The following is a 19643-nucleotide window of genomic DNA, read 5'->3' on the forward strand; positions in this document are numbered from 1 at the left end:
TACCTCATGGCAGTCCTCCAAGGAGGAACATGTTACCCTCATTTTGCAGATGAGGAAACTGAGGTTCAGAGGGGCCATGGGTCCCCTGGTGACAGGGCCAGGACTTGAGGCCTGCTGTCTGACTGTCCTCTGACAATGCCACGTGAGGATTGCCTTCCTTCACGCTGTAGCTTGCTGTTTAGGCGGGTCTGATTTTTGTTTCTCACAAAGATTGTGATGAATGCTGACTGGTGTTGGGGAGGCTCCTGCTGGCCTTACTTCCTGCAGCTGCTTTCCAGACTGCCAGGTCGTTCTGACCCACGGGGCATTGCTGTCGGGACAGCTGGGCCCAGAAGTAAGGGAAGGGTTTGGTAGGGTGCTTCGTCATTCAGGCTGTTACTGGATGGGGGCCCAAGAGATCTCCCAACACCCAGGTGGTAAAACAGGCCTAGAGAGAGAAGGGCTCTCCCAAGACACACAGAGAGTAAGTGACAGAAATGGGATGTAAATCCTGGTCCCCCGGCCCCGGCAGATCCTCCCTCTGGCTTCCTCTCACCATCATCAGAGGCCCTGTGACTGGGCAGGAGCCTGCTGGCTGTGGCTGTCAGGAGAGCCCCTGTAGGTGCCAACTGGGCAGATGGGGGTTCAGTGCAGCCAGGACGGTGACACTGGCCTGAGAGGAGCAAACTGGGGAGCGTGTGGGAAGGCAGCAAGGCCAGGCAGAGGCCGCAGGACCCAGGCACTGGGAGTCAACCTGGAAAAGGGGGCAGTGCAGAAAGCCCAGATCTCTGAGGGGTTGTCCAGGACAGAGGGAACAGAAGTCCACAGCAGGGGAGTTTTGGGCAGAGAGGTTCCAGCTAAGGGAGAGGAAACGTCATTGAACAGTCCGGGCTGATTGAGAATTCGGGGGACCCTCGTCATGGAAAGTGTGCAAGCAGAGGCTGGATCACCGCTGGAGGGAAGGTAGAAAGGGGGTCCTAACCAGCTGGCAGGGCATTCAGGACAAGAGGGTGGAAATAGTGCTGTTCCAGGGCTGCTGGTGTCTGCGTGCTTCACTGTCTCCCATCAGACTCGATGGGTCAAAGAATCAGGTGGGCGGTCGTGGTGGTGGCTAAACCACAGCTCAGTTGGGAGGCTGTGCTGGACACGGGCAAAGCCAGAGGTGCTGTCATTGGATTGAGGAGAGGGTGGTGGGGGAACAGGCACACACAGGGGCCTGCCGTAAGAGACCATGGGGTCCTCAACTCCTCACTACTCTGTGTGGCGTGGCCACCCCTCACTGCCCAGAGATAACCTTGCTGAAACCCAGGTGCCAGAGAGAAGCTTTCTGATGGCCACTTTCCCGTATCAAAGTGAGGCACCTGCTTTTGGCCTGAGACAGGTGAAGGAAGCAGGTGGCATCAGATGTCACCAGCCTTGTCGTGAATCAGCCTGTTTTCCTCAGCTTCTGCAAAGAAGGACACTGTCATGGTCTCCCATCATTCTTTGAGCTCCTTGGTGAAGCTCATTCCTCCTGGAATCCCTGTCGTCTGGGGCCTCTGTGAAGGATGGACTACACAGAGGAGGAGGGGATGAGGCACCCAGTGCCCAGCCTGCTGTTCGTGCTGCTCGGGCTCCCCAGTCATTTGCTGGAGGGTTGCCGAGCCCTTGCCCTGGGCAGGTTTGACTGGGTGCTGGGGCTCCGGGGTGACTCCCACCCAGCCCTGCCTGCAGGGGAGTAGCCTGGCGAGGCCCCAGGTTGTGTCAGGGCTGCACACTAACTCGGGAGCATCTCTTAACTGGTTAGCAGTCTCTAACCAGTTGTAGAAGTGGTTGTATGATGTCCCGCAGGGTGTGCTTCTCCGTCCTCTGTGAAAAGTGCTCTCAGTTAAACAGGCCTGATGTGACCCCACAGATGGGTCTCCACGCGATCCTGTCATTAGAGACCTAGGCGGCCCCTTTTCACCCCGGGTTTGTGCCGTCCTCTAGGGAGAACGGCCCCTCGCGAGGATGGACAGCAGGCCTTCTGATATTCTTGATTCTGTCTTGTGCCAATGGGCTATGTAGTTCAAGGTCCTGAAGTGCCGGCTGTGTGCGGTGGGGAGAGCAGGGGACAGGCTTCACGCCCGGCTCCTCGGCTGCCAGCCAGCGGCCTTGGCCGGTCACTGCACCTTCCTGGGCCTTGGTGTGCTGCTCCCTGCACTGGAGGTGGTGGTGACGCACCAGTGCATGCAAGCATTAGCTTGTACTGTTCTTACCCTGTCCCCAATTATTTGGGTAGCCCTGCAGGTTGATTGGAAGCCAGCTGGAAGAGTCACAGAAAGGACCTCTTGTCCAGAGTTCTGGCCTCTGATCTGTCCTGCCACTGATAGCTCAGCATGACACCTTGGGAAGTGCCTTCCCCCCTCTGGGCCTCGGTGTCCGCGTCTGCCCAGTGAGGGTTTGGACTAGATGGCTGCTAAGATAACTTCCACCTCTGATGTTGAGGGGTTCCCTTATTCCCCAGGCTGCCCCTGTTCATAGGTTTAGCCACTCTTTGTCCTCACAGAGTTCTGGTTGATTGGCCACACCTCCCAGGTCTGGGGGGAGGTGGGGGAGACCCAAAGAGACTGCACAGGTGCTGTTGCCAGGACCCAGATAAGAACATCCCACATGCACCCCAGATTTGTCTCCTTGCACCTGTCCTGGCAGATTGAATTATCAGGAACTATGGTTTGGATGACTGGTTTCCTGCCACACGGACTCTTAAGAGGAGGGTTTAGTTTGCATCCTTGTCCAGAACCATTAGATCATCCCCTACAGGCCAGAGGGGTGATGCCACTGACTCAATTTTCCCAAGCCTGGGGGGCTGGGCTAGGCCATTCTGTGACAGGACGGGCAGGCTGCCACCTGGGGGCCCAATACCGTGACATTAATCATCTTGACCACAAATGGATCAGCCCTGAGACTGGCTGCCTGGGGCAAGCCCCAGCCACTGCCTGAGGAGCAGGGTCTCCCCAACATGCTGTGCCTTCCTGGCTGGGGGCGTGTGGGGAGCAGCCTTTCCATGCACAGTGGTCAGGAGTGAGTGGCTCAAGTTGGCACCAGAATTCCAGCTATGCTCCTGGTCCGCCTCTGGCCGTTTTCACAAGAGCCTGGACTCAGAGGTCTTGGTGGGAGGGTGTCCTGGGGTAGAGAAAGGGTATAAGGAGTCCAGACACTGATCGGACACCCCTGTCTCAGGTGCTGGTCTGGGTGCCCCGTTCTGCCTGTGCCTTATTGTGTTCAGGGTAGGGCCAGGAACCGAGGATTGGCAGAGGGCAGACAGTCCCTGCTGTGGAGCTCGGGAGAAGCTGCCAGGAGAAGCTGTGCTTAAAAAGAGACTGGGAATTGCCCAGTCAGGGCCGCTGGAGGAGTCAGAATTCTGTCCACTTTCCCACGTGCTGCATTCAGCCCCATATGTTTAGGCCCCGCCTCCACCCAACCTTCCCTCCCTGCTGTCCACTGCACTTTACAGTTTACAAGGCCCATGGGTGCCCTAGGAGAGCACTTTGGGATGTCTAGGGTAAGTTCCCTTCCTCTTCATCTTCTTAGGGAAGGGGAAGCCGTGGCCATCAGACTCCCAGCCCATGACTTCCCACCCCGCCCCCAGCTCTCCTTACACTCACTCAGGTCATCCACAGTCCCGGGCCATAGCCCAGTCTAGTCCAGTCCGTTTGTGTTAGTGATGGGGTAACAGACCCAGAGGGGATTCAGGATTGGCCTGAGGTTCCCCGGTTGGCAGTTGGCCACACTAACATTTTCGATGGTGACTGCTCCCAACCGTGGAACAAGACACGGGGCTCTGGACTAGCCCATGCCGCCACCCATCTGACCAGGTCCCCCAGGGCTCCCTGACCCACACGATCCCTGGCAGCGCCTGCACATGCCACCCCATCATGCTGTGGAGTTGCCTATTGTCTACAAAGCCATCTGAAAAGGATCCTGCCTCATCACTTTTGAGCACATCCCTCCACTCCTACCCCCTACCCCCCACCCCACTCCCAGGCTCTCACCACAAGGCTGGCACTGCACCGGTTGCCAGAGTGTGGTCCTGGAGCTCCCTCCCAGCTCCCCTCACACACTGGTACCAGCATTGAGCACTACCCCTAGACATACAGTCACTCCAGCCTCAAGGGCTGAGCTTTCAGAAACTGCCAGAAATATATATTAAACTCTAACACAGCTTCCTGTCTCTGGAATGGCAGGAGGGTGGGGGAAAGGGAGGGAAAGTCTTGAAAAATCTCATTAAAAGAGTTCTTCAGGCACTTTGGACAGTGAATGACTCTTTACAAAGGAATCTAGAGCAGATGAGGGAAAGAGGACTTCAGAGACGCTTGGGTTTGCTGCTGGCAGTCATAGGCCCAAGCCAGGGGGCCATCCAGGCAGAGGGAATGGGCACAGAGGCAGGGAATGCAGAGCTTGGATGAGAACCACAAATAACAACTTATCTGACCCATGGAGAGGTGCCGCTTTAATGGCCAGGCTAGGTTATTTGGACTTTATTCCGGAGTGCGATGGTGAGTCACTGTAGGTTTCGAGCTGGGTGCAGTCATGTTCTCAGAGCTGTATTCTAGAACCACTCAGGAAGCGAGGGTGCACCACGAATATTGTTGAGGAGGCAATACAGCTTCTGTCGCTCTCTGCCCCCTCGAGCCCCTGCATGCCCACAAACATGCCACTTGAGCTAGCACAGCTCAAGGGTGATGGGACCTGTTACAAGAGGTCAGGAGGCAGCAGCATTTGGTCAGGCATCCCAAGGGGAGATCCAGGGCATCCTTTTTCTAGATGTAGAGAAAAAACCAGTCTCTGAGGTCAGGGAAGCTGAGTTAGTATCCTGACTCTACCTTTTACCAGCTGTGAAATGCTAGGCAGGTCACTCTACCACTCTAAGCTTCACCTGGAAAACAGAGATGTAGGCTGCTATCTCAAGACTGTTGTAAAAGGTAACATGCTTGGCAGGTAAGCCACTCATAAGCACTGGCATGTGTTTTGGCTTCTGGTAGTCTCTGCCCCTTGTAGCTTTCCCAGAGCTCTGGAAATTGCCATGGAAGCAACAGCATGCATAGAGTATTGGGGAGAGTCAAAGGGCCTGGGAGCAAGGCCTTGCTATACCTGAGCTGCACTAGATAACTAGGGCAAGTGTCTTGCCTGCTTGCATCTATAAAATGAGGGCTTGGGGCTTGATTTGTGAGCTTGCTTCCATAGTAAGAGTTCCTCGATTAGCTTATGGAGCCTTTCCCCTAGGTCCTGGAAGCTGTCCAGGTAGAGGAGGAGGGGGCAGGACAGTTTGTCAAAAATATGCTCCTGCTCTTCTAATTGCTTAGCCCATGTGTACCCTGCTGGGAGCCTGCAGGGTGTGTGTTGACTGCTGGGCACCCGGGCTTTACCCAACAAATACTACTTGGAGCTCCAGTGGAGGGTGGGTGGGTGGGTGTCGCAGGAGCTAGGAGGCGCTGATGGGTTGCATTGCTGAGGACTCATTTCAATTAGGGTTGTTTTTCTTTCTTCTCTGCCCTCATTGATTATATAGTGAAGGAGAGAGTTTTCAAACAGTGGGCCTGTCTGGGTCTGGGCAGGCTGGGAGAGTGATTAATCTTAGTTTGTGCTGCTGACAGCCAGGAGCAAGAAATAATAAAGGTTTGCAGGGCAGGGCAGGGAAGGCGAGAACGAGGGAAGGCTGCTCTCCGTTAGTCCATCAGCAGGGAGCACAGACTTCCTTTCCCTCTGCATCTGAGCATCTCCTTGTTGGGTCAGCAGCTGAGGCCCCAAACGCTTAACAGCCTGTGGTGGCTGCAATTGGTCCCTTGGAGAGCATGACCTCCAGCCCCAGAATGCCAGGACGGCAGTTACCCGCTTCCATTTTCCTAGCCCTGCCCCTGAGGGGGTGGTGCAGCCTCTTAAGGGCAAGCCTTCAAGGACAGCATGAGCAGCCCAGGGTCACAGCTCCTACTGCCTCGGTTCTCCATCCATCTGCTCCAGGATCCTCTGACTCCCCGTGCCTCTGTGAGAAGCCAGGTACTTGTAAGGGCTGGAGGGGGAGAAATATTAACAGAAAGAGATGGGGGCCAGGCAGATGGGCGTAGGCAGACCAAATGGAGGACAGGCTGGCCAAGGGCTCAGGGTGGGATGGACAGCTCTGCCTAGGCAGGGAGGGGGTTCTGATTTGGTCCTTGCATAATGAAAAGGATCAAAGCAGTTGGGAGGAGGACAGAGTAAGGAGCCCATGCTGAGTAAACAGCCAGCCTGGAGGAGAGAAAGCCTTCTCCTTTCCTGTGCAGTTTCCTATGTACCCCACTGCGATGCCCCCAGGATCGAGGCAGCTCTGTGTAGCAGTGAAGACATAGGCTCTGAATTAGTCTGGCCTGGGCCCTGAACACCCACCTCATCACTTACTAGTGGGTTGGTCTTGGGCAAAGGAACTGAACTGTCTCTGAGCCTTGACTTCCTCATCTGTAAAATGGGTTGCTATATTAATGACCTACAGTGTGTGCTTAATTGGTGGTGGCTTGCCATCTTCTTTATAGACTTGGAGAGCCACACGTTGCTGGGAAAAGAGCTCTGGGGAGGCCTGAGCCTTGTGTAGTGTGGGCATCCAGTTTAGATGCCTCTGAGCATGACCATATCCATTCTCTTTAACATGCTTTAAAGCATTGGGAATTCATGGGTTTTGCTAGCTAAAATTAGAGAAAATCCTCAACTCCTGTGACTGAGACTTCGTAATCATACAGACTCAGAGTCAAATCCAGGCTGCCCCCTTCCTGGCTGTGTGATGTTGGATAAGTCACTTACCCTTTAATCTCCTCATTCCTTATCAGCAGACTAGGAATGGTGACTCTCCCCCACAGGCATTCCCTTTTGTTCTCCTCACCATCATGTTGCCTTTCCAGTCTTCCCTCTACATCTCCAGAACAAAGGAGTCAAATACACTTTTTTACAGAACGTGCTCCGGTTTCCTTGTTATCACCTCTCAGGGAAGCCGAGATAACAGCTCTGGGATCTTGGGGTTTAACAGAAAGAGACCATTCTGATCACCTGGTCCGATTCCCTGTGCGAGCATAGAAACTGAGGTCCAGCAAGGGAAAGAGACTTGCCTACTTCTGACTTCCAGCCAGACCCTGCTTTCTGGCAGCATTTGAATTGCCTGAGATGGGTGGCAAGGTCGTCTTCTTGCCACAGGGAGAGTTTTATGTCCTTGGAAGTATGTCCTTTCAGGGCAAATAGAGGAAAAATGAACTTTCTGCTCATTTAGTCTGCTTCATGTTTCTCCTTCTAAAAGATTTGAAGGAAATGTCACAACTAGGAGCTACTGCTGTAGGCAAAACGATAAGCCTTCACACACTCTTTGCAGGGGACTAAATGAGAACAGTGAACTTTAATATCTGCAGCTGCCCCACAGGATGAAAGTGTGAGCTGTTAAGTGAACACTGACAAATATGAGATGGCATTTCCCTTTATTCAAAATTACTGAGACAATGTGCCCCAGCTGTCATTTTCAGGGGTGCTGCCCTCCTCATTAAAATGGCACCTCTTCTGGACACTGTGCATGGCGCCCTGGTGATTTCTGGAAGAGTCGGGGCGGGGATGTGTGGAAAGAGCCCTGGGATTGGGCCGAGGAGACCCAGGTTCAAATCCTAGTTCTGCCCTGAGCTAGCTGTGGAGTCCCAGACCTTCTGGGGGCCTTGGGTATGTGTCCATTGTAGACGTCCAGTTTCCCTGGGTCCAGCCCCCAAGCAGCCTGGTGAAGAGGACACACTCCTCAGTGCTCCTGCCTTACAGAGAAGGAAACCAAGGCTCAGGGAGGTTCAAGAAACTGCTTGATGCCATGTAGCCAGGGAGGGGAAGAGGCAGGATCCTACTGCCTCCCAGGCCCCTGTTTTTTTCCTGGCCCCTCTTGGCCTCTTGTTTTAGCTGAACTTGGATGCTCTGTTTCCACCCAAATGCTGGGCTGAAGGCTCTGGGGATCTGGGGGCAGAGAGAGAGGCTGAGGCTGGCTCAGCAGGGCCTTTGCCCGTGGAGGTCTTGGGGCTTGATCTCCTGTGGGGGGCTGGGGGGTTGCAGGACGCAGACTGGCCATGGATGGGTGGAAGATGGATCAGGAGTCAAGGGCTGGCTGCTTAGGGGGTCTGGTTTGACAATTAAGCCTAGGACAGTAGAAGTAGAAAGGAAACACTGCACATAGAATTGGTGAGGTGAGAAAGAGTACACAGTCAAGGAGCACTTCCACATTTCAAAGGTTGGGGCCACCAGCTGCAATGTGGACCTGGAGCAGTTGGGAAGACACACTCTCCCTGGCTCACTCCTTCCGTCCAAGGCCTGAGGTGCCTCCCGCTGTCCGTCCATGCCCCAGAGCCTCCAGTGAGTGAGCTTGGGTTTCCATACCTGCCCACCTTCCTTCCCTTCCAAGCCCTGCACACAGCACTGCCCTTTGCTCCCCCACGAGCTCCCTGGTCCCCTTCCACATCTGAGCCGTCCTGATTACATTGCCAGCTGGTTTTTAATTATCTCAGATCAGCCTGCATAAATCTGCCTGGGTGGCTCAGCCGCCAGGGCCGGCATTCCTCCTGCCCGTCCGTCGCCAGGAAACCTCTTGTGCCCTGGGACAGTTTCCCTTTGAGGCACCGGGTGGTCTCACCAAATGAGAAAAACCTTTCTTTACCATCCTATTTCTAACGTCTTACTAAAATGACTTATTTGAAAATATTTTTGCAAAAGCCATGTGGGAACAGGCAGGTGGAGGGCTTGCAGAAGGGCACTGGAGTGCTGCATGGGGTGGGCACAGTGTCCAACCCAGACCTCCTTCCTGTGGTCCACAAAGGTTCATCCACACGGAGGAGGAGAATGTGACGGGGCCAAGGTCATGGCTGGAACCCACCTTCCACTATGGCCCACTAGGGTCCCCCAGAGAGTTGCTTCCTGTACTCGGAGCCTCACTCCCTCTCAGCCCTGAGGCTCTGGGATGCAATGGAAGTGAAAGTTCTTTGTAAACTCTGAGAGGCTGTACAAACGCAGGTGGGGGTATTAGCAGAGGCTTTGTGCTTACCCAAGGAAAGTGGGATGTGAGGCCTTATTTTGCTTATCTCACTGGGTAAACGACCCCAAGGCCCCAGAGAAAATAGGGATGGCCCTACCCAGAGATGTTTGCAGGGTGTGGAATGACCACTTCCTACAGGAAAATCCCAAGCCGCAGGGTTTGACTGATGTAGACATTCGGGCATGTTAAAGCCGGAAGGACGGGCATGAATCATCTGGGTCAAGGTCCTGGCTTTCAGATGGGGAAACTGAGGTACTGGAAGGAAAACGGCGCTTCCCAGTGCCTGCAGTGGATGACTGGCAGATATTCTGTCTCCCATACCCACTATGAGCATTATATTTTCTTCGCCTATTTTCTCTATAAACTGTCTTGTATTTGAGGCAGATTTATAAAATCAGATGGCAGATTTTGTAGCCCTTGCCTTGCTCCCACTGTTTAAATGCTAAGCTATTAAAATGCCGTTTTTCTGGGTGTGACTGCATAAGACACACACGCACACAGCCTTGCCCACTGCTGGGATGGAGAGGCCACTCCCGCCTGGCTCTGAATGCCCCAAATTGGCACTTTCCTGGGCCCCAGTGAACAGGCTCCATCCTCCTTTCAGCTGTAGGTATTTTCTGCCATTTTTAATAATGCTTTCTTTCTTGTTTGCTTTTCTTTCTTTCCTAAAAATTACTTCACCCACGAGGAATATCAGAAACAATTGGGTTTGGCAAAGCTGGCTTATTAGAAATACTTTAATTAGAACAGTTGTGGGTTCACCACCCCACCCCACCCTGCCCTGGCTTTCTCTTGAAAGTCTACTCACCGCTCACAGTACCAGGCAGCTTGGGGCTTGGCCTGCCACATCCCCGGTTTGCACTCTCTGGGCAGGGCCTACAAACATGTCAGCAGTGTAGCTACCACTGCTGTGTTCTGCCACACATGGGGGCTTCAGCCAGGCAGGGAGGTGAGGGAGATAATCAGGCTTGAAGCTCACAGTCAAGACAAGTCACTCCAAAGGTGAGTTCTGTGATGGAGGGAGGGGGGCAGAGAATGAGCAAGAGAGGAAGAAAGTGAGTCTGACCATGGACATCCTAGAAGGCTTCCTGGAGGAGACAGCATTTGAGCAGGGCCTTGAAGGATGAGTAGGATTTTTAGAAGAGTAAACTGGGAAAATAATTTTTCAGCAGAGTATGAGGAGAGTTGGGTTTGGGATTAGAGGGGAGGCCTCTTCAGTGTCCACTTTCCCAGTGATCCCAACTTGAGAGTTTTCTGTTGTCCCCTCTCTGGGGTGACCATCATTTTTGCTTTTCCCTTGGAAGTGATAGGTTCCTTCTCTCTATTTTAGTGTGCAGGTTAGAACTGGGGTACATAAACTTAGGAAACCTGCTTTCTAACTCTGCCCTCCAACTACTGAGGCTGCTGGCCCTGACCCTGGGTCATGGTCTGAAATAATTTGGCACTTACTCTGTATGTTTCCTGGCCACACATTTCTTTGGGTGTGTGTTTTTTTGGTCTCCCACCTCCGGAGGTCCGGGCACAAAGGAGGGAGTCAGGAAGCATTTGGAGATTATATTCAGGAGAAAATAATCACAAGAGCATTCCAAATGAGGCATGCTTATCATACAGCCAGGTTACATCACTCATCCCAGGTCTGCAACTACACAGACACGTATACAGAAAAATGTGGGCAGGGACTACACCAAATTGTGATGAATAACCTGCGGGTGGTGAAATGGCAGCTGATTTTTGTCTTCTTTTTGCTTATCTGTGTTTTCTCTATACTCCAAAAAGAATCTTCTTTATGATAGGGATTCTTTTTTAATGAAGCAGAGTAGGAGATTTCTTGGCAGTGGAGTCAGAAGACTTCTGATGTAAACTCTACCCTTAGCTTTTTTTTTTTTCCTTCTTCTTTTCTGAGCCTCAATTATTCTGTCTCTAAATGGGGGTGATCAGTAGATACCATACAGGGTCACAGCTAAGAGGCTGAACTGACTGGGGCCAGAATCCCCACTTCACATCACAATTCAACCTCTTGCTGACCATGTGGCCTCAGTTTCTGCATCTGTATGATGGGGATAATAGCAGCCGCTCCCTCACAGCATTGTGAGACACACCGAGGGTCATGGACGGCTCATGCTTTGTAAACTTGGGGGCCTGCCCTGCTCAGCTCTCTTCAGGAACCCCCTTCACCCTTATGGGTCAGGGCTCAGGGAGAAGAGGGGTATTCCTGCGGGCACACCAGCAGTCTGCCTTCCCTGTCCTACACCCTCTCCACTATGCCTCACCACCTCCTGACTTGTCAAAGAGTGTGCCGTGCATCTGTCCTTTCAGCCTGACAAGGTGTGTGCCTGCTGAGCCTAAATACCACATCCCAGGGAGAAAAGCATTTACCTGCGGCCAGGTGGGCTCTTTGCAGTCCCTGGTACTTGGTGTTAGAAATTTGTTTGAACAAGTTTCTGCAGAGTATTCTCTGAGACAGGTAGAATTGTGCCATTAGCACTGATTAAAATCTTGGAGGCAGAATATGAGTTCTGACACAAGTGACAGTGAAACCATTGAGGCAGCAGACCCATGGGATAGTGTGATGTGAGTATGTCTACATTTTAATTTCATACTGCCAGATATTAGTATAATTCCATTTTGAGTTTAAATTTTCAGGGTAAAGAAATACTCTTTCTTATCCTGAATTGTTCTAACCTTAAGCAAAAAATCGTCTATGAAGAAGCTAGGGTTGACTGTTTTATTTCTGTGGGATTTTCATTTTTAAAAAGCAGTCAGTTCTGATAGTGAGTAACTTTTTAGGACTCAATTACTTGCAGCCATGCTGAAAAAAAAAACTATAATTAATGTGGCCAAACCCTAGCCAAATAATAAAATGAAAGCTTTGTTGTGGATCAGGGCAGAAATCAATTTCATTAGGGAGCAGAGTTGGAGATTTAATTTTCAGAAAATTCTCCACCTTGTAAAAAGACAAGAAGCTGCCAGAATAAATGCCCAATATGAAGCCGATTTGCCCTCCTGAGCCCAGATTACTAAAGGCTGACCACGACCTTTCAAAATTGCATTTCCAAACCTTCGAAGTATGGCCATAGCCGGTGGGGTTTTGCTTCTTATTGTTGTTGGTCCAGTGCTGCTTTTGGCTTTGGTCAGGAGATGAGTGTTGGCTGCACCAGATGACATCTGCATGTCAAAAAAGATCCTGCCTGTGGGAACTGAGAGGAAGGTGGACTCAGGAGGTCCCAAACGCTGAGAAGTTCAGCGGGCCAGCAGACGCAGATATGGGCAGACCTGCTAGGGACCCTCTGCAGTTGCAGGCCCCACTGTGTGATAGTGACCACCGGGGCCGAGCAGCAGGTCGGCAAAGGACAGGAGAGACTGTCCAGTGAGGACAACTGAAGAGGAGCGGCTTCAGGGCATATGTTCTGTCTTCTCGTTGCCGAGGAACTTTCCGAGGGCCGAGGGAGTGGCTGTGGCCTGTAGCAGCAAGAGCTCAGAGCGGGGCTGCCAGCAGGAAGCTGTGGTGAGTCAGATTTCCACCCAGAATGTAGGAAACATGCCCACAAACAGAACAGTCTAAGGTTGGAGGCGGTTGACTTGGTGGGCAGTCAGCTGCCCAACACGAGGGGTAAAGCCACAAAAGCTGGACACTGACCATTGTGAATATCATAAAGTAGTTTCCATCATTACATGGTACAAAAATGTTGGTTCTCAAACTTCAGTGTGCACCAGAACCTCTTGGAGAGCATGTAAAAAACAGATTCTGGTTCCAAAAGAGACCCAGGTAGCTGCAGGCTTAACAAGTCCCTGGGACTCTGATGGAGTCATGGGGCCACTTGGAGAAATTTGCAAACTTCTTCAGTCTGGGACTCTGAGATGTCTGTAACAAAGGTGGGTCCTTTTCTTTAGTATCTGAACATTCATTCATTCATCAAGTGCCATGAGCATCCTCTCTGTGCCAAGCTTTCAGTTCAGATTTAGAAGTGGGCATGATCACTTGTCCCTTTATGGTGTAGATGGGGTCACTGAGGCCCAAGCCAGGCCTGGAGCCAGGTCTGGGACCCAGGTCCCTGATGTCCGTTAGCGAACATCTTAAACTACTCCTTATTTACCGGATATAGGTGCTTGGGGAGCCTGGGATCCCAGATCCCCAAAGACAGTTGGGGTTTTCCTCTGGTAACTGCTGTCATTCTTAAAAACTGTAAAAGGCCCCGGACCAGGGTGTTTCTGGGTGCTTTGCTGTCAATCACATGCCTTTGAATTTCCAGGAAGAAGGAAACCATCCTCAGGTTAGATGCAGGGACTGCCAAGCGGGTAGCTCTGTTTTAACTTGCAGTTTTCCAAGTCCCCTCTGGATTTTCCCTTACTGTATTTTTTATTTTTGTAAGTAAGTCTGTAGTTGGATCAGGTGCTTTGTGGGCCATGAGTCTCTTCGTTGCTGTATGCACTGATGGCTCGCTCAGCCAGGCAGCTCAGGAGGCTGGGCTGAGAGGACTGGTCCCCGGGGTCACTCGGCCAGTGAACAGATGCTGCCCATCCCGAGGAGGAGAGACTGGGGCGAGGGGGGTTGCTGCTTCCCTCCTCCACCTGCACTTCCCCTGCCCTTCCTTCCAGACCCCATTGCTACCTACTCAGAGCATACAGTCTGTTGGTGCATGGGGGGACATTCTAGCCCCTGATTGGCTGGGGGTGGGAGCAAACCTCTGGCCCCTCTCTGGGCTTCAGGGTCCTCATCTGTAACATGGGGTTGGAGGGGTCGGGACCAGCTGATGCCAAAGTCTCTGGTTGGCTTCCATCTCCCTCAGAAATATTGAAATCAGCGACGCCACAGTGGGCACTAAGTGCCACAGGCCATCTGTGACCAGTCCTTTTTGTACTGAGCAGAAAACCTCTTCATTATTCCTGTTCTATTTTCACATTGATCCCTATGCCTGACAGCATGCTTTTAAGACTGTCAAGAAATACCACTTGATAGTTGGGGAAACTGATCCCAGGGAGGACAGAACCCAGCCCGGGCCACCCACTGGCGGCACTGCAGCAAGAACCTGGCCACCTGCCCCCAGCCAGGTGGGCTACTCCGCTGGATGAACGGGTCCAGTACCCCAGGGGCCACCTGATTGTCTCTGGCTTCTGGGACACCAGCGTGCTCACATGCAGTGGGCTAGGCTGGGCTGAGCCCCAACCCAGGCAGGATGGGGTCAGGTCCCACCAGGTGGGCACCGTTTGTGAGGAGGCACCTGAGGAACGGGTGGAAGTGAAGTCCTTGCCAGAACCCAAGTCCTTAGTCCTACATTTTCAGAAAAGGCCCCTGGCTCCTCTTCATTTAAAAAACAAAAGTGTATCTTAAACTGAAATCTGACCCCAGTCCCTGGTGTCATTCCATGCTGATCAGACAGGGCTGCCAAGGAGTGAGGCTTTCTATGCAGCCCTCCAGGCCTCTTTTAGTGGCACTTCATGCCCCTGCCAAGACGTACATCTACCGCCCAGTTCAGGCTTCAGGACAGCCTCAGTAGGTGGGCGGTGAAGGCTCCATTTCACAGATGCGGAAACTGAGGCCCAGACAGGGGGCCAGCCCAGAAGTAGCAGTGTGGGGCACACCCAAGTCGGGTGGCCCTCTGTCCTGGGTTAATTGCCACCCCACACCAGGCAGTGCTCCTTGCCCTGTTTCCAGCAGAGCTGTCCTGCCTGTCCCATCCTGCAGCCCTCCCCTCCATCTCACTTTCCAGCTTTACCTGAGTTGGCCCTGGGTTTGCAGCTGCCTTTTGCCTGTGGAGCCCGTCATCCCCCCTAAAAGTCCTCTCCTCGGTGGCCGGTGCTTGCCCCCAAGGCTTCCCTGGCCCAGCACCTGTGCATTCTGGAGCTTCCCGCAGATGCAGCATTTCCTGCCCCGCCCCCGTCTGCAGGGGGTGGGGGTGGGGGGGTCCTTGGGAACAGCCTGGATCCTCGGAGCCAAGCCGTTTATGTTGTGTGTTCAGCCCATGAATGAGGAGAGGATGACCTGAGATTTGTGTCACATGGAGGTCCTCTTTGACTAAGTCGGCACTGGAAGGGAAGGCTCTTCTGTCATGCCATAGATGAACACTCCAAGGCAGAGGAGGCCAGTAAGCCGTGCAGCTCAGATCTCAGCACTATTGACATTTTGGGCCAGATGATTGTTTGTTGTGGGGGGCTGGCTCGTGCTTTGTAGGAAGTTTAGTAGCATCCCTAGCCTCTACCTGCTAGATACAAGTGGCACCCACGTCTCCATATCCTCCCCGAGGGGCCAAAAGTACCCCACTGCTCAAAGGAGAATGTGGGCTGGGAGGGGCCTGCCCTCAGGAGAAGGTCACCTGTGGCCTGAGTGGATTCTGCCCACCCCCAGAATGGGCAGTGGGGAGCCTGCTTTGGTCATGGTGCCATCCCCAAGCCAGGAATCTGTGTGGCCAGTGCTGGGTCTGCCCTTCTCCGTCCTTGTTCTCCTGGCTGGTACTGGGATGGGCCCCACTCACTCGGGAAGTCCCTCGCTACCTTGAGAACTAGAGAACTTCAGCACTGGAGGGATCTCTCCCCTTTTCAGCTGGGTCACTGAGACCCGGGGAGACAGCATTTGCCCAGCGAACAATTCAGCATAGACAGAATTTGAACCTAGGCATTCAACGTCATTACAGGGTTTGATCTCATTCCACCCACCACCGTGGCCCCACCTGTCCAAACACATATGCTCCTTTCATGCTCCTAGAAAGGTCCTTGGTTAGAGGTAAAAACACCGAGACCCTCTTTCCTCTCCAGGAACTCTGACAGCACTTCCAATGTTAGTTCCCCTGTCCCCCACCTCTGCCTTCACCCTCCTTTTGCAGTTTATATGTCTAGATGGCCAAGCCTGAGGCTGATGGGAACACCAGTCTGCAAGCACTGCAAAAGTCACCCAGCCTGACCTCATCAAGTGTCGTTACCCTCCACTTACACACCTCCAGTGAAGGGAGGCTCACTCCACCTGCGGTCAGTTCTGGTCATTACAGACTTTGTTTGATACTTGTTAGTTTTCTCCTGAGAAAATTGCCCAAAATGGTTTTGTTTGGACCTATCTGTTGTTCTGTGTGGCACAAAACAAGTTTATGCATCTCTGTGTTCAGTAGGAGAAGAATCTGCCAGCTCTCCTTCCGCCTGGAGGAGGTCTGCATCTCAGGAAGGCTTTTTGCTGCTGATGTACTTATTGAAAGCCTAATTATTTGGTCACAAATGAAGTTCTTTGGCTTGTCACAGTAAAGGCTATTTTGGAAGCTCTGGGTGAGATGCAGGTGTTTCAAGGGTGGTCTTGTGGTTTTGTAAGCCCTTTGACTCAGCTGGAGGGGGTCGTAGTGCCCACCCATGCATTGCCCAGATGGCGAGCCCGCAGTCCTAGTTGGGACATCTCGGCTCCTGGTCCCCTGCCCCTGAGAACCGTGGCGTCCTTGTGCTGGTACCCTGGCAAGTTGCTTCTCCGTCCAGCCCTTGGTTTTCTCACTTGCGCTGTGGGCTTCTTACATCTCTTGTCAACCACTCCTGGCTTCTTTGTGAAGCCACAGATTGGCCCAGTCACAGACTGAGGGAGCATCTAAAGCCTTCCTGGCCACACAAGACATCACCTGTCTCTGAGGGCAGGATCTGCTGGGGCTCTCGATGAGTAATAGGAGGACCACAGAGTTGAACTGTTTAAACAGTTGGTGTGAAAAACTGCTGTGGAGTTGTATCTCACAACTTGGGGGGGTGCCTGCAGACAGCTTCCCAGTCCCAGGTGAAGGCATTCCATGCGTTTGGGATTCCCTTCTTTCCCCTAAAACCTCAGGGTCCTCCCTTCACTGCAGAGCACTGTGCAGTCAGCAGCTCAATGTGTCCTCAGAGGGGCCCCAGATGTCTCTCTTTCTCTGCAGTGTATTTGACCACAAGTGTTTGCATCAGTGGCCACCAGTCGCCCTGGGCTCTGGAGGCAGGGTCTTGTGCTCCATCTCACCACTGCCCTCAACCGTGCACAGCCCTAGCAAGGCACCCGAGTCCTCTGTTTCTTCATCTGTAGACTGGGTCCAAGGAGACGCATCTCTCGGGGTTGTTGTAAGAAATTACCTCAAGCCCCCAGCAGTGTGGACTCCCAGAAGATTAATTTAGGGACACTGGTTCTCAAAGTCACCCGGCACCCACCCTCCCAGGAGGCCAGGCTGTAGAGAGCCTGGAGGGGAATCCCCACTGCCCTGGGTTGGGCCCCTCCAAGGGCAGTTCTGTGTGTGTGTGTTTCCTGGGTTCTTGCCAACAACCTTTAATTCTGCCCCCCAACCCCTGGGGAGGCAGCTTGGAGCTCCTGGGGTGGGGAGGAGCCAGGCCTTGCCTCTGCACCTCCCATCCAAGGGCAGACTCCTCACGCCTGCATGGTTGGCACTTTATGTTTCTTGGTGTTGAGGAGAGGGTCAGAAATTGTGGAAGACGAATGACTTTTGTTCCCTCTTGACACCAGGACCACAGGCCGAGTAGAGGTGAAATCACTCACTGCCTCAGGACTCCTCCCTCTTGCTGTACCTGCCTCAGCCTGGACACTGGGTTTCCACATGGGGGCTTTGTTGATTCTGAAGCTGCCCAAGGGGCAGCATTCTTACACTGTGGCTCACCCCAGGTAGGGACTGTCTCACAGAGGAAAAAATGTTTTATCTGGAACCAAAAACCTTTATCATTTTTTATTTTTGAGTACTATGAAGCAGTAGATTCAATGTCTGTGCTTTGGGATCTCATATAATGGTTCTCAGCTTTTTGAACACATAGGGACCACCTGGGGAGCTTTCAAAGGGTGCAAGAGCAAGATACAGCTACCTGGCCTCACCCAGTGGTGTTCGGTCTGGGATGGGGCTGCAGCCCAGGCTTTTTTCTTTTTGTTTTTTTAAAGTGTCCCAGGAGAGTCTAAAGTGCTGCCAGAGCTGAGACTCGCAGATCTGCTACAACATCTCTTCCTTGTAAAGGTATTTCCTGGTGCACCTGAGCTCCAAGGGATTTCTCCTGAGCCCCCAAACCCTGGGCCTGTCCCTTCCTCGTGGGTCCAGCAGTGACAAAGGTGGCTGCACACAAGTGCACCACTCATCCTTCAGGAGCTGCCGTCCCAGTCCCCTTCCTGGAAGATACCAGTCACTTGGGGTCTGGCTGTTTCTCTCCAGGAGCCCTGCAGGCTTTCTACAGCAGCCACTCATTGCTCGCAGGGGTGAGAGGAGCGTGTTTCTATAGATACATACCCAGCAAAACACCCCACCTCCTGGAGGTCAGGGAGAAGATGCCGGATGTGGGAAACAAGCCTTCTGGGTCACAAAGCCAGCTCCTTTAAGAGGCAGCATTGCCAACTGCAGGGGGTGGGGTCCTGGCCTGAGCTGCCAGCCGCAGGCGACTGCGACCTTGTCACTGTGCAGCTTACTGCGGGAGGGCTCAAAAGGCCACCCAGAACAACCCCTTTTCTGCAGGTTTTGGGGCCAAACAGACAGAGGTTCAAATCCTGACTCCACCTTGTCCAGTGGGACAAGGCCCACCCCTGAGCCTCAGTGCCATGTGTCATTAATTCTGTCTTGGCAGTGGAGAGCTTTTGAGCCAAGGGGCAACCTTCTAAGGGCATCTTGCTGAAGGGAGCATCTCCCTAACCGGCTTTCAGGCTGTGGTGAACCAGAAGCCACCTTCCGGCAAGGATTCCCTTAATGGGGTGCTGCATGCTAGTCCCTAAGGGCAATTTCCTTACCTTCTCCTGCATAAATATCATACACAAGTATTTTTTTAAAGTCATTTTATCATAAAAAGAAGCGATTTAACATAACTATTACCCGGGATTCTTCATGAAATATGCATCGAGCAATTAGGTCTAAAAGCGGGAGGTGAGGCCCCGTGCCCGCTCTGCGGCCGGCAGCTGTGGGGCTGAGTGATGTTTTAGTAAAGCCGGTGATTATGAGGCGAGGCAAGGCGGGGCCTGTTATTAGGGCCTGCGCACCAGCACATTTCATAATCCTGGTGATGAGGAGGTGCTTTTTGTGATGATAATGGACTATCTGCAAGCGTGCCTCATGACACTCATTAGCCAGGTCACCCACAGGAGAACAGGATGTCCCCTCAAAGGAGACAGGGCTGACCCCCAAGCTGCTCATTAAGGAGGGTGTGATGGTGCTGCTGATGCTGTGGGAACTCAGACTGGCCACCTCGCCTGTGTTCTTGGCCTGGCTGCTCCTCCCTCTGAACTCAGTTTCTCCCATAGTGCCCCCAGGGGCTTAAAGGAACTGATCCCCAGTCTGCTTCTGGGTCCGTAAGTCCATATAGAGCAGCCACAACATCCTTTTGCAGGCTTGATAGAAGTTACCCAGTGCACCGCTCTGCTTTCCATGGAAAGTTTAGTTCCCCTCCTGCTTCTGCTGGACGCCTTCGTTATCAGGACTCATTAAAGCCATCCCGGGCAGCTGTTTATTTATTTTATTTTTGTGTGTGTGAAAAGTAACATATACAAAAAAGCACTAAATTTCAAAGCATACCACAACAATTACTTATAGAACAGATTACAGAGTTTGGTAGGGGTACAGTTACACAATTTCATGTTTTTGCTTCTAGCTGCTGCAAGACTCTGGAGACTAAAAGAAATATCAATATAATGATTCAGCAGTCACACTCGTTTGTTCAATCCTATCTT

General features: G+C 52.6%; 1 protein-coding gene across 1 annotated transcript in view; it reads left to right on the plus strand.

Annotated features, from left to right (window-relative positions):
* SHB (SH2 domain containing adaptor protein B) overlaps positions 1-19643 on the plus strand; it is a 131151-nt gene that overhangs the window by 107445 nt on the left and 4063 nt on the right. The window lies entirely within an intron of this gene.

The sequence above is a fragment of the Tamandua tetradactyla genome, chromosome 2 (genome assembly GCF_023851605.1).
Source record: "Tamandua tetradactyla isolate mTamTet1 chromosome 2, mTamTet1.pri, whole genome shotgun sequence".
Taxonomy (NCBI): domain Eukaryota; kingdom Metazoa; phylum Chordata; class Mammalia; order Pilosa; family Myrmecophagidae; genus Tamandua; species Tamandua tetradactyla.